Raw genomic sequence first — 15,125 nt, 5'->3', positions numbered from 1 at the left:
GCTGCAGGCTGAGCAATCTGAAGAGTTGCTGCCCTCGGAGGCTGGCCAAGGAGGCAAAAATATAATAATGTGATAAATGCAATCAAGTGTTTACTGGCAACGGGGAAACAGTGGGCTTGGCTAACGGCACAGCAGAGAAGAGTGTGACTGTGGTCAAGGATTCGCTTTAAAGTGAGGCATCACACAGGAAGGACGGCTTTGTAGTTAAGGAAATTGGCCAAGAGAGGGGGAGGCTTTCAGTTATTCAGCGCTAGGTATTCATACGCTTCTTGAGAAACCTTGAACGGGTCGTTTTGTTCGGCAGGGGCAGACGTGCTCCTGGGAGAGGCATAAAGCATGCCAGCTCGACGACGTTGACGTGGGGTGGCTGCAGCACCCTGCGCAACATGGGGAAGCACGGCCCCCTCCCACTGCCTCACCAGCTGCTGCCTCACATACTCGTTAACTTACATCACCGCTACCCCAAGGACGTGCTCCGTGACAATCTCCTGACCCGACGCTCACCACCCCCCACGGAACTACTTGTTTGCAAGCCGCAAGAAGGCTGTAAAAATATTTTCCCGTTTTTTCACCATATAGGCTGGGCTTCCCAGAGAAAAAGTACCATCTGTGGGACCTGGGCAATGTGCTCTGCTCGTGAGAGAGCTCATTTGTACCTCGAGAGCAAGAAGCAGCCTCTTCTACCAACTGGGCTCAATGCAGCAGGTTTAATCACTTTCTTTCCCATTCCCCCCTTTCTAATGCCTCCTCCTCTCTATGTGCTTTTGTATCACAGAGGACAGAAATAAAGAGATGCTTCAGTCATTATTGCTTTTTTTCTGCTGCACAACCCACTAGTTATTGCCTTTTCTCAAGAAGAGATGTATCAATTAGTTATTTGTTAAATAAGGATAGCACCATATCCAAAAATAAATATTTCATTAGTTAAAAAGTTTTACTTGCACTATCACCTGCAAGGGAAAATCCACTCTTGACAAACAGTGAGATCACTGTAAAAGTGATCTTTTACAGTGGAACTTTCTAAAACAATTTCTGCTAAAAAAAAAAAAAAAAAAAAAAAAAAAAAAAAAGTTTTATTTTTATTAACTAAAAGGAACTATTTTTGCATTTTAGCATTTTATTGATAGCTTTCAACTTGAGAATAGTCTGACCACTGCCACAACTGGCTGAGCTACAGAGATTAGAAAAGGGAAAAACCTACATATATATATATATATATATATATTTTTTTTTTTTCCTCAGTCAAAGTTTCAGCTGCAATTAAGAAGCTGCATTTTTCATCTGGAAGGTTTGCAAGTGAGGTCAAATTCTGAGGGAACAAAAATCCTCCCTTCCCCTGAGCTCGGGAGGACGCTTAGGTCTGTGCTGCAGTGCAAAGTCCATCCCTACGCAGCGTAACACACCTGCTTGAGGCATTCTGTTAGCAGCTGAACCTGCAGAGGTGTTCTGCGAGCAGCTAAACGTGCAGACCTTGCCTCTCTTTCCTGCCCACAGAAGGCATGTTTGAGTAATGATAATACTCAGATAAGCAGGTATTTCCTCCTATACATATTTGCTTTCTGTGGGGTGTGTGACACCACGTTTACTTTAAATCAGCAGTCTCAAAACTCCCTCTTCCTTGGATCACTCTCTAAACTCCCAGCTTGACAATGCTGCTTGGACTACTGTGACTCAAAATAATTTTTGTTTGTTTGTTTATTTTTTCAAATCCCACGTAAAATCTTTATTCTGCTGGGTATTTCGCGTATCTGAAGTACGTGCCTGAAGAGGTGAGGGGACGGAGAGCTCTCACTTCTGGCTGCGGAGGGCATGCAAAAACATGTGGCTTTGCTGAGGGTGACAAGAGGGCTTGAAATCACTTTGCAGCCCTGTGACATCCAGAAGTGTCTCGCGGTTTCTGGCTGATGCTCAGCCCTTCCACAGAGCCAGAAAGCACGGAGGCTGTTGGTGCAGAGCAGGTCCTTGCTCTGCCATCCCACCACAAGCCTCCTGGCACTGCGGTGCTGAAGCAAGACATATGTTGGGTCCCAATACCCTTGTTGTACACAGCCTGCCTCCTGCACTCACTTGGGTTGCCTGTCCTTGCAGCAAGCCCGGAGGAGGGGAGCTACCCTGAGTCCAGTTTTGTCCCTGCTGGAGTATTGCAAAGCCACCAGCTTGAAATCTCCTCCCAGTACAGCCAAAGCCTTGGGTAAATATTGGCATCTCCCACCGTTAACTTCTGTGTGAGAAAAAAGGCCTGGCTCTGCAATCTAATTGTGAAAGAGCTTGTTCCTTTCTCTCTGTAATATTGCATAACCGAAGCTGAGTGCGAAGGGAAAACAAGTGCATAAGTCTGTATTTTCCCTCATGCATTAGCTTCAAAGAAAGGACATGGCTTCTATTACATCTCTGGCTGCAACAGATGTAGTAAGATTATTTTTTTTTTCCTGCCTGTGACTATAACTTCTTAAAAACTGCCTTCCCAAGTTGATCAAGCAAGTCATGAAAAATGGCCTGTTTATAAAAATGATGATTCTGATTGAGTTAAAGCACTGTAAGGCAGGCAGCACTGTCCCTAAAGAGAGAAAAAGAAAGGCTTTATGGAGAAATATCTTGTTTTCCTAATAGCTTGGTATGGAAACAAGTTTATAAAACACATTAAAATTCCCCAGGGGCTTCAACACTGCAGTGTTTCTAAACAGTTACATTTAGCTTGACCTTACAGTTGTAGGATAAGAAAAGATTGCCTTCTTTTTAGCCCCAGGAATACAATACTTGGCATTTATGTAGCACTTTAGAACTTAAAAGCTCTAGATCAGCAAATCAAGAATCATTGCAGCCCAAACAGGGCAGCAGATTCAGACACCTTTACCATCCCCTGGGTGATTCCCTGTTCCTGTCTGCCTGAACAGAGAGCCTGTCCTGTGGGGCTCTTGCCCACCAGGGTCAGAAATTGTCAGCTGTGTCCCTTCAGGATGCTCTGAGAGGCAGGCCAGTCCAGCTAAACCAGCCTGGTTCATGTGGGCCACAAGAAAGAAATTTGATTTTGATCATATGCAAAATAATATTATGGATCTTTTCTTTTCTTTTCTTTTCTTTTCTTTTCTTTTCTTTTCTTTTCTTTTCTTTTCTTTTCTTTTCTTTTCTTTTCTTTTCTTTTCTTTTCTTTTCTTTTCTTTTCTTTCCTTTCCTTTCCTTTCCTTTCCTTTCCTTTCCTTTCCTTTCCTTTCCTTTCCTTTCCTTTCCTTTCCTTTCCTTTCCTTTCCTTTCCTTTCCTTTCCTTTCCTTTCCTTTCCTTTCCTTTCCTTTCCTTTCCTTTCCTTTCCTTTCCTTTCCTTTCCTTCCCTTCCCTTCCCTTCCCTTCCCTTCCCTTCCCTTCCCTTCCCTTCCCTTCCCTTCCCTTCCCTTCCCTTCCCTTCCCTTCCCTTCCCTTCCCTTCCCTTCCCTTCCCTTCCCTTCCCTTCCCTTCCCTTCCCTTCCCTTCCCTTCCCTTCCCTTCCCTTCCCTTCCCTTCCCTTCCCTTCCCTTCCCTTCCCTTCCCTTCCCTTCCCTTCCCTTCCCTTCCCTTCCCTTCCCTTCCCTTCCCTTCCCTTCCCTTCCCTTCCCTTCTCTTCTCTCTCTTTTGTTATGACAATCATATTTTGCAATCCTGTTGTCTGCTTTTAAACCTTACTGAGATCTGGGTTTCCACCTCCCACCAGATTTATACGCAAAGTACTTGAGAAAAAAACACATGGAAAGGGGAGGCAGTGAACAGTAACTGGACAAGCTGGTGAGACCAGACCCTATCAGGTTCTAACATGGTTCTGAGTTTCATACTCTCTCCTCTGTCTCTTGCCGTCCTCACTAATGCCTTAGGACTTTTATCTGATTATTTAACTTAGCAAATTAATGGGAAAATAGCTGAAAGTAAGGCTACAAGGAGACATTTCTAAATGTCGTGACTATAAAGACACAGTGCTTTATTTCCTTGATCAGAGCACCAAGGCAGAAAGTTCCTTACTGGCTTCATAATTGCTAAAGACATGCTGTGCAAGTGAATACTGTATTTTATTTATCAGTAGGTCAGTCAATGTCCATCCAGTGCTCTCATGCTCACCCAGAAAATAATATTCACATCTAATTGGGTCAAGTGCAGACATCGGGGTGTTCCTGAGGGTCTCATCACCTCCTCCATCAGACCCCTACCAGAGAAGCTGCTCACCTTCTGCCCCTGAATGGCAGAGCGTGGTGGCAGTAGGCTGCCTCGGGCACGAAGGAAGCACTGCCTCCAAACTGGGAGAGCCCACTGGATACTGGCGGGGCTCCAGGAAGCTTCAGGAAGCCCAGGCACCCCTCTTTAAAGAGGGGAATGAAGTCAAAGGAAAACTTATTTTAAAGAGAATTCACCCTGGGAAAACAAAATGAGGGTTAATAATAATAAATAACAATAATAATAGACTTTAGTACAGCCAAGAAGCGTTTAGTTAAACAAAACCAGTCCATAGTAATATGGATTTGTCTGCCATTCTACAGTCTTGGTGGCTAGACTTTGTACCTAATTTTCACTCCAACTTTTTTTTACTTGTATACTTTTAACCATTATTTTAGATTTATAGCAACTTAGAAGACTGGGCTCTCAAATGGTGGTGGGAATCTCTCAGATGTTAACTCAATCTGGATATTAACTTTCAATTATAATACACTGTTTCACCCAACTGAATGATTACTCTGGATTTTTTAAAATAAAGCCTACCATTGGTGAAAAGAAAAAAAAATATCTTTTTTCATATTAACCTAATTTTCCAGATGTAAGATGCCATTTTCCAAAAACAACGGGTATAAAAATAAAAAACTGCCACATCATTTCATTCATTATATAGCACTTAACTCAGAAGAACAGGCATCCGCTATAGATTTACAAACTCTATCCCTGGGAGCTGCTACGCCATCTCAGAAACGCAATTAGGATTCAAAGGAAATTTTAAAATCAATGTCCTTATGACTCATCAGCAGCAGCTCACTCCACAGAGGAGAAGGCTGGCGCAGAAGTTAGCTGATGGATGGCTCTCCTGTAAGGCTGCTCGGGGCAAGTAACTTCGCAGCACAGTCCAAAGGGCTGAGTGGCCCAGCGAGAGGGGGGCTCGCAAGTTTGCTCTCAGGCCTAGCAAACTTGGACAGCCTTCCACAGGCCTAGGGGAAGTCATAGCTTATCTTTTTCCATACATAGCATAAGCGTGTTAGTCAGCCTTTCTGTAATCGTTTCTTTCCCCAGCTGTGTCCCTCACATTATAGCAGGGCTGTGTAAACTGTGTGATTTGTACTCAGTTTTTCCCTTAAGTGACGTAGGTTGCCCTCGTGTCATTCTGAAAGGGCTGGATGCAGCCGCTCCGTGGGTGGGGAGGTGGGTGCAAAAAAAGGCATGCTCCTAATGGAGCACGTTGCCTCAAAGAGGTTAAAACCAACACGAATCCTCTGCATTCAGAGTCAGAAAGAGGAATCATGCTGCTCTTGCATTTGGTTATCTATCAGTGAAAAAGCAAAACAAAATAAAACAAACAGCAAGGACCGACGAGGACCTTCCTTCAGTGTGTAAGTCTGTAGTCCTGGCTGAGTGCTCCCCATGACAGGGGTGTCTCTTGCTGCTGAAATAATGGTGAGCTGATCGCAGCCAGCGGAGGGTTTCAGTTTAGCACCTCCTGCCACTGAGGGTATACAGTACACACCATAGCAGAGCATGGCACCCTTTCACAGAAAGACACGAGTCACTGCTAGGCCTCACAGGGCAGCAGCTGAGACCAAATCCTCCTCCTGGAGCTGGCTTCTTTGCCAAAGCACTGCAAGCAGGGGGCCTGGCAAGGCTGAGGTGCTGTCTGCGGGTCACTTTGCAGGGATCTGCAGGGATCTGCACCTCCCCACCAGCCTCCAGGCAAATACAGGGCGAGGTTCCTGCCTCCACGCTACCGCAGACAGGCCTGAGGCCTCGCATTCAGGGAGATGATGGATTTCACTTAAATGTCAAGGAGAAATCCCCAAACAGGGCAAATTGGAGAGGAAAATGGCCTGTTACTCTGACATGCTTTATCTGGAGGCATCTCATACGGAGAGATTAAGCTGGGAAGGCTTACTATAGCTATAAAGTCTAGCAAGGCTCTGTGGGCAGATGTCGTTGTCATTATTCAAAAAATATAGCATCCCAAATCCATAATCCTTTGGAAACTGTGCAAATTCAGTGCTGTCCTGAGCACAGGAAAGAAGCATTAGGTTTGCTGAGCGGGGAGACGGGCCGTGAAGCAGGAGGACAGAGGACAGCTGCCCCTCCCTCTCGGGGCCTGGATTAGGCCAGGGCACATTGGGCTGCAGCAAGGGCAGATGATATCTTTCTGTTCGTGAGCCCGCCTGGAAACTCAAATTAGCATTTCAAATGTGCACAAGCTCCTGATGGGGGAAATCTGTGGCAGGATCACAGCGCTCCTCCAGCGGGTCACACTAGCGAACCAGCTCCCAGGCTGTGCTAGCAGGGACCTTCACCTGGCTCACCCTCGTGCTGAGGCTGGACCCATGGCAGAGAGGAGCTGGAGCCTCCCAGAGCAGCACCTCCATCCCCTCAGGAGCCCCGCAGGTCTGGATGGGGAGGCAGGGGCCACGGGAGGACAGAGTCCCTCCTCCTGGCTTAGACAACCACCACCATCAGAGGCAACTTCTGCCTTGGGTTGACTGATGCTGCCTGAGGGCAGGGGTGAGTGGAAGGATTTCCTAACAAGACCGAGGTTGCATTTGTTTTTACCACCAGTAACCTCTATTTCCACACATTTCCTCTCTGGCAAACACATGATGGCAATGTGTAAGAGTGTGAGGAGTGAGCTGAACCTCTGAGAGCAGACTTGACATGCATGTAGGGATGTGGGAATCGGGTTTTGTGGTGGAGCAACCTCAGGAACACGGTGCTGCATATCTTATTTATTCACAATGTATGCACTGCCAAGGCCTCATGCTGGTATCTGCTTCTTGTTAGCTCTTCAGCAGCTCACCAGGCCCCAGCTGGCAGCAGCTAATTGCAATCAGCAGGTGAGAAATGCAGCATCTCAGCAGAGGAATTGGCTCTGGCTCTGGGACACATTCTGGGAAATGGAGAGTGCCTGGAAAAAGAAAGGGAGATGCCATAAACTTGAACTTCTGTGAAAAGCACTAATTGAGAAAGACAACAACGCACAGGACAGATCACACTTGCTTTTAGTGAAAGTTATAATAGAGCAGTTTAACGTTAAGAGACAGGAATCTTTGACCACTCACCTCTGGTGCTTTCTAGCTGCCATCAAATATCACTTGATGCCTTTACAACATGGCTTGTTTTTGCAAGACTGTGAGCATCCTTTTGAACCTTGAAGGTCAGTGAGGTTACAAAGAGTTATCTTGCCCCTGGGTCAGCAATTCAAATATGTCCAGAGTCTTGTGGCCAAGTCTGAAAGGTGCCAGCTGGCATTGGTGATCTGCTGGGATCTCAAGCAGTAGGCAATTTTCTGCTTCACCATGGGTGTTGTTTGGGAAACTGGGATGCCAAAGCCAACTCATGGAAAGTGTGTGCTCTGTGTCCCGTAGCAGTGGCTATTTTCAGATGATTTTGTTGGGCTGAAGAGATCTCTGCCACCACATGAGTCAAAGCCCATGGCAGAGGAGGTGGTGATTAAATCTGTGAGGAGAATTTGCTGCTTTCTCGCCCTGAGCAGTAGATCCTTGGGTGTCAAGGTTGAGTCACAAAAGCTGAGAAACTTGCCAGGCAGCAACGTCAGCTTCTCCGTTGATAAATCTGAGAGGACTTCCATTTCCATGGCTAGCAATATAGTATCTTGACAGGTGCTCAGTTATCACAGCAGTAGGTATGTTACAAGACACAGAAAGCTATGGATGACGGATACACGTTTCACCAGCTCTGCATTTTAGAAGGGTATTGTGAACTCAGGATTCCTCGGAGGTAGGTGAGTGGGCCATTTCTAGCTTGTTTAATAAATGGGAATGAAGATTTTGTTTCTGTAAAAAAATGACACTGCCCACTTCCAAAAGAAATCCTGCATAACCTCGTAGTAGGGATAGCCAGTAAAAAGGATATGCAATATTAGGGTATCTGCTGAGCAGTGGAACAGATGCTGCATGCAGCCACTTAAATGAAAAGACATTGAGCAGCCTGCAAACAATGGGAGAGATACCTGGATTCTTCTAACGCAGGCAGCATGTCTCCTTATTTGTTTGCAATTGTGTCAATGTTATGGGATCATCAAGGGCAAATTCTACTAGATACAGATCAGTTCATGGGCAGAAAAAGCAATTAGTGCTTTATTATCATCCCGTTCATATGCAATTAAAATGGAGTCGATTCCCCTTCAGATAAAGATGCATAAATAAGTAGAGGCCATGATTTGGGTCCTAAAGTAGACCAAGTTATGCTGAAAGTCATAAAAGATCACCTATCAATTCAGTCACTCAGGCTGAGATGCTGCAGAAAGAGGTGACTGAGAGAAGAAAAACACTTGGGATATGGCAAACCAAGTACTGAAGCAGTATGTATACAGCATTTTTGTTGCTGTTTCAAAACCCCATTTTAATTGCTGTGGGTTTACAGATTAATGAAACAATATATTTCTTCCAAAGAAACATCTGTTTTGTGGGTAATTTTAATCACATCCTGAAGATAACCTCCCATGGGAGCCCATCTGAGTTGTCAAGTAACTTTTTTAACAAGGAGCAAAGATAGTCAGGGGACTGTAGCTAGAAGAGTGAACAAGTGGAAACAATTGTGACAGTCCATTCTGTGCAAATTCAGTGCAACCCTGTCCCTTGTATGCATAGCTCCAAATAGAGGAAAAGGGTCAAGAACAGAGATGACTTTGTCACGAGAATACAGCTAGTACCAGTACACGTACAGTTGCAGACCATCAGCATCAGCATCTGTGGTGGTTTTACCCTGCTGGACAGCTGAACTCTACTGCGACTGCTCTCTCAGTCCTCCTCCTCAAAGAAAAGGGGGAGAAAATATAACGGAAAGGGCTCAGAGGCTGAGATAAGGACAGGCAGATCACCCACCAGTTATCGTCACAGGCCAGACAGACTCAACATAGGGAGATCCCCACATCCACCCTCTTCCACCTCCTCCCCCTGAGCAGCACAGGGGAACAGGCAATGGTGGCTATGGTCAGTCCCTGATGCTTTGTCTCAGCAGCTCTTCAAGCACTGCTCCCACACGGCTCCGTCCCACGGGGTCCATCCATCCATCCCCCAGGAGCAAACTGCTCCAGCACGGGTCCCCCACAGCTGGGCAGCAGCTCCCCCCAGACCCCCTGCTCCTGCGGGGGCTCTCCATGGGCCACAGCCTCCTCCAGGCCACATCCACCTGCTCCATGGGGGCTCCTCCACCCATGGGGGGGCTGCAGCGTGGAGATCTGCTCCATGTGGGACCCATGGGCTGCAGGGGGACAGCCTGCTCCACCAGGGGCCTCTCCCTGCACAGGCCGCAGGGGAACTGCTGCTGCCTGCCTGGAGCACCTCCTGCCCTGCTGGCTCTGCACTGACACGGGGCAGCTGCTGGGCTCTGCTCACAGAGGCCACCCCTGCAGCCCCCCACTACCAAACCCTTGCCACACAAACCCAGTCCATCATTGTACACTGCTACTGCTGACCATCAGCTGGTGCAAAACAGCACTGTGCATTTGAGGCACCCCGGCGGCCAATCCATTAAGCATCTTATTGGAGCAGTTTGGGTGTGCTGGTCTGAGCCAGCTTCTACTGTTGAAATTGCTAGCAAATGGCTGGAACCAGGCACTTCTTGGGTCAAACTAGATATTGGTCACTTAGCCTGACATTAATTGTCCCAGCAATCACACGCTGTAAAAACAGGCTTCTGCCTGTCTGGGGTAAACAGCACTAGTGACACTCCCTAAAAATCAGACAACCTGTCTGGTGAAAGCTTTTAGAGCCTTTCACAAGCTGCAAAAGAGCACATAAGTGATCAAAGGCGCTAGGGTGGGTGCATTATTGTTCTCATTAGAGCATCATCTGACCATTTATTGCATCAAGAAGCCAGAAAGTATTCTGTCTGGGAAAAAAAAAAAAAAAAAAAGTGATCTTTATTAACATATCAGGTACTGAGGGGTTGAGTATGGGGGTGTTGTGGACGAGGCCCTTGCTGAATTCTGGCTGAAAGGAGCACAGGGAGGCAGAGTTGAGGGCTGTAACAGGGAGCACTCACAGCAGCCCAGCACGTTGCCACAGGCAGGACTCTTTGGGGTGCCGCAGGAGCCAGCCTGGGGCCCTGATTTTCTGTCTGTTAAAAGGGCATCAGCTCCCCAACATTTCACTAGGATGAAGAAATGCAGACTCTTGCCAGACCACCAATTTTTGTGCATAAAAAGAAATATATCACTGTCTTAGACATGCTTCCAGCCACACATTTATTTGGTAAGGGGGATTGATTTTTTCCCCTCTTCACTTACTTATGGCCTAGATCCTATCATCTTTGCAGTATGTGGTTTCTACAGTACAGGATCAAACATCTCAGCTGCTCTTGAATTAGGAGAAACCCGCACTGCTGTCCATCCACATGCAGCCATCCATCTCCTGTCCTTCTAGCAGACAGGCTAATAGTTTTGATGGTGGAAGACATCCTAATGCAGACGGTTCAATTAGGTGAGGGGCAGGAGCATTTGAGCTGTTCATTTACAACAAAATGTGTGGCGTAATCAGCAGCTCATCCCATGACCATGAGAGGCCAGGACTTTGGCAGACCCTATGCAGTGACTAGCTGGTAACCCTAGTTTTGTGCCAGGCAGGGAGTGCAGGTCAGGGCACTGTGAGCAGCTCTGTGCTCCATCCACTGGCACAGGCTGCCCAGAGAAGCTGTGGGTGCCCCATCCCTGGAGGTGCTCAAGGCCAGGCTGGATGGGGCCTTGGGCAGCCTGGGCTGGTGGGAGGTGTCCCTGCCCATGGCAGGGGTTTGGAACAAGGTGATTCTTAAGATCTCTTCCACAACAAAGCATTCCGTGATTCTATGATCCCCAGCCTGGCCGCCTGCAAACGCCTCTCCTGCAGATCGTGCCGGATAGCTTGGATTTAGCCCCTGGCAGCTCACTGAGCTCCAGGGCAGGCTGGGATCCAGGCGCCTCAGCAAGTCTGAGCTTAAATTTTGCTAGGTTTTTGAAGTCTTGCTGGCCACTCCTTTTCCTTTGCGTCTATAGATCAGGCAGAGGACACAGATGGTTTATCTAAAGAGAGGGCAGGCTTGCTGCTTTACGAGGCGGTGGACGGGTGTCGTTCTGCAAGGAGCGGCGTAACACTGTCAAATCACACAGCGAGGCAGTCCCCGGGGAAAAGCAAAAGCACTGCTGCTCCCATGCAGCTCTGATCTTTCACTAAATCACATGCAAACACACACAAATTGGGTAATTAGATAATACTTGGATAGCTGGCACTTTCTTTGTATTTAAGTGACATGGATAAGATCAGGGAGTAAAAGCAGGAGAACCTCCTCTTTAAATCATCCTAGGGGTGCAAAGCAATGCCCCAAACAAGAAAACCTAGTTTTCAGCCATGTGCCTGAGCCTTCAGCCAAACGAATAATGCAAAGTCAGCAAACATACACAGGAAAGAGCAGGGTATGTAACTAGCACAGGCTACTCCAGCAGCCAGACCTAGCAGGGCAAAGGAAAGCTAGAACGCATTGCCCGTGTTGCATCAGATGGAGCTAAGCCGAAACGTGAGCGAGGTTCATAATCGGCTTACCCAAAGTTGTTTTTTACTTCTCATTCCTAAAGAAAGAAGCATTTTTTTTTTTCTCTCTAATAATGGTTATACCCAAACTGTAAAGCTCGTGGGGGAACAAGTGAGATGCTATATTATTTCAGCGGAGCAGACATCACTAATTACTTTCGTGCCTTGTAGAATGTCAATTTAGTTGAAAAAAATAGATCAAGCTACTCTTAAGTACAGTGATTAAAGTGATCAAAGGCTCGTAACAGCACAGAGAGTGCCGCAAGGTTGTAGCTGTGCTCTCCAGCCTACATTTCATGATGGAAGATAGCAACAAGAGTCAAGGAAACATGTAAACACGAGCACTTTGCAAATGTTCGCACTCGATTCCAAAAATCATCCCGAATGTGGAGTATTGTATTTAATATCAAGCTTGGATCTCAAGCTATGTTTTTCCAAAGCAAAGCAAGGCTTGCAGTGAGAGGTAATTTTCTCTCTTCTGATCTATGATCATCTTGGCTACGAAACACCATTGTGCCATTATTTCAGAGGCTTTTAAATACTCTAATACATAAGGAAATCCTGCACAGGTTTAAAAGAACTGGGTCAGCTTCTGTTTCAACATTCAAAGTGGGCTTCAGGTGTTCTTCTGAACCCCACTCAACCATCAGCCTATCTATCTGGAATAGAGGAATGGATCCCACTGCTTCACTGTGTTTAATATTTGTCTTCATGATGCTACTACCTGGACCAAATGCTGAGTACCTCACCCACACATGAGGAACAAACCCACAGAAAAGTCAAAGCCTGGACTTTTTCTAGCTCTCTTTAGGCACCTAGGAGAAGTGCTCAAGCTAGCAGACTAAATATTCTGCATAGCCCATGGAGAAATACAGGCAACACAGGAGGGTAATTACTCAGGCTCCCAGATCTCTTTACTGGCCTTCAAGGTAACCCAGCTTCCTAAATTAGACAGTGCTCCTCGTACAGGAACTTCCACGGAGACAGCAAGAATCGGGTGCAATAAACCCAGACCTAAGTGATACCAAGAGCCCCTGGCAGATCAAAAAGTACATCCCCATTTCCTTGGGTCCTAAACTATTCCATGATAGTCAATTTATTTTGTTGTTTTGACTCCTCCACGAACAAGCTGGCAGACGATCTCCTCTTGGAAATTCGTCCAAAATAAAAATCTGCAAGAAACAAGCAGATGAAAACTGTGAGAAGTTACAGTGTCCTTAAGGACTTTTCTGTGTTGCCCACAGAAACAAGAGACTCAGTGATAAGCTCAATACACTTGGAGTTAAAGCTATGAACCCCACGTGAAAGATAATTTGCTGGTTTCATAAAGAAATCTCCCAAATGAATATTATTTTGCCTGAGATCATTTATCTAAGCAAGCAGAGCCAAACAGGTATTCAATGGATGTAAGCCAGACCCCTCTAGACACTGATGCATTGCTTTACAACAGAACTAAACTTAACCCCTCCTACCTAACATGGTATTTGATAATCAGGATGTCTTTGAGGAGTTTTAAATGAGTGCTTCAGCTCTTGGCCTTGCATTTCCTCAGCAGATGAAGGGGGCAAACCTACAAAGTTTTCACAGAGGTCACTGGGAATGCTGGAGAAGATGAGACTGACCGATGGAATGCGCACAGGGGTTGTCTTTGGCATCAATCAAGTGAATTATGAGAATTATGAAAGAATTATCTCCCCTTTATCCTTGGCCACTGTTGCAGGCATGGACACTTGTAGCTATATGCCTGCAAGCATAAATGTTTTTGAGGTTTATGACAAGGTGTCTCCATTGCTGGTTGCTCTGCTACCAAGAAAGGGAGAGCACTTTTTCTTTCCTGTATGTGCAGCTAACAATTCCAGGAACTCCAAGTCCCCTCCCATTTCCCCGCTACCCTTTCCCGGCTCTTTTCCTCTGGGATTTGATAAAACCAGCCCGAGGTACAGCTCATTCTTCAGAACGTTAAAACCTTGGCATGCACAGGCTCCAGGAGAACAGAGACACCACAGAGCTTGGATAGCCCTAGAAGTAGGCAAGCTGGGGTCCAGGCGATGGCTGGGAATGGTGGGTGCCGCAAGCTTTCCTGCTGATTGTGTGCGTGAAGCTGGAATAGATGCTAATCAGTAGCAGCTAGGCTATAGCTGTGTTTTTATACTGCAGGACTACATCCAAAATCCCTTTTTTACTGCTCACCAGAGCGCGGCGTGCAGGTCATGGCCACGCGCTGGGGCACTGCTGTCACGCCAAGTCACCGCAGCCAGGGAGAAGCCAAGTCCCTGCAACTTGCACTGGGACTTCCACGCAATCAGTGTGCTGCTATGGTCCCGGTGAAGCTGCACCAGCTTCCCCCAGCTCAACCCATGGCCTTACCACACCGAATAGCCAAAATAAGGCAGGACAGCAGTGATTTCGCAGCCACCTTTGGCTTTGCAGCGTGTAGATCACCTGCAGCCCGCCTGGCTCGGCGGGGTGCTCCAGGTTTTGCATTCCCGCAGCTGCCTGCTGGAACATCGCCAGCCCCCTGCTGCCCCACAGGGCGGCTTCACTTTCCTGTTAAAAGCTGATTTTTCCTTATTTAAAGCTACGGATTAGCAGCCAGGCGAACACCCTGGTGTCGGCCCCTCGCAGCGCTCGATTTCACAGCAAGGAGCAATAGGAAACTGAGAAGCGGAGAAAAATGCTAGGAAACAAAACCAAACAAAACGTGACACGAGTCCTAGCTCCCTTGCCACCCGCATTGCAAGAGTGCTCAGCCCTCCGTAGCTTCTCAGCCCGATGGGTATGGCAAGAGGTGTGCCGGTGTTATCAGTGGTCCAAAAAACATGCACAGGATTTCCAGGTAACCCACAGGACTGTGCTGCATGCCCTGTGAGAAAGGAGGCACAATTCTCATTCAAGAGGTGCACAGTGAGGGCTGCAAGATCTGTGCCTAAGATCTCAGAGCACAGAGAAGCTAAATTAGCCACTGCCAAACAAAAAAATGTATATATAAAAGTGTCACTGGGCGAATTATTTGGGGGTAAGGAAGAGGAGCGGCGTGGTGTTCAGCAGTACAAATACTTACAGAAAGACTCAGCTTTGTGGAAGTTTCTGCAAGAAGGTTTTGTCGAAGCTGGCAATTAATCCCGATCTCCCACATACCTCCCCAGTGCTTAAACTGCAAGAATACACTTGTTCCCTAATTGCAAAAGAACACGAAGGATCTGTGAATATATCTGGCAGTCGGATTGCTGAGTGTTGGCATAATCAGAAAAACCCTTGACTGCACGCTTTCAAGTGTCCAGATCAGCTCCGGAGTTTGGAAAGCAAGAGTGCACAAGGAGGAAAAAGACTGGTGAGGGAACAAGAAGTAGCTCAGCGTGGTTGTTGCCATGCTAAGCTGCATTTTTTCTTCCCCTCCACCAAATCAG

Source organism: Anas platyrhynchos, chromosome 1, assembly GCF_047663525.1.
Source record: "Anas platyrhynchos isolate ZD024472 breed Pekin duck chromosome 1, IASCAAS_PekinDuck_T2T, whole genome shotgun sequence".
Taxonomy (NCBI): domain Eukaryota; kingdom Metazoa; phylum Chordata; class Aves; order Anseriformes; family Anatidae; genus Anas; species Anas platyrhynchos.
This window is presented reverse-complemented; position numbering follows the sequence as displayed.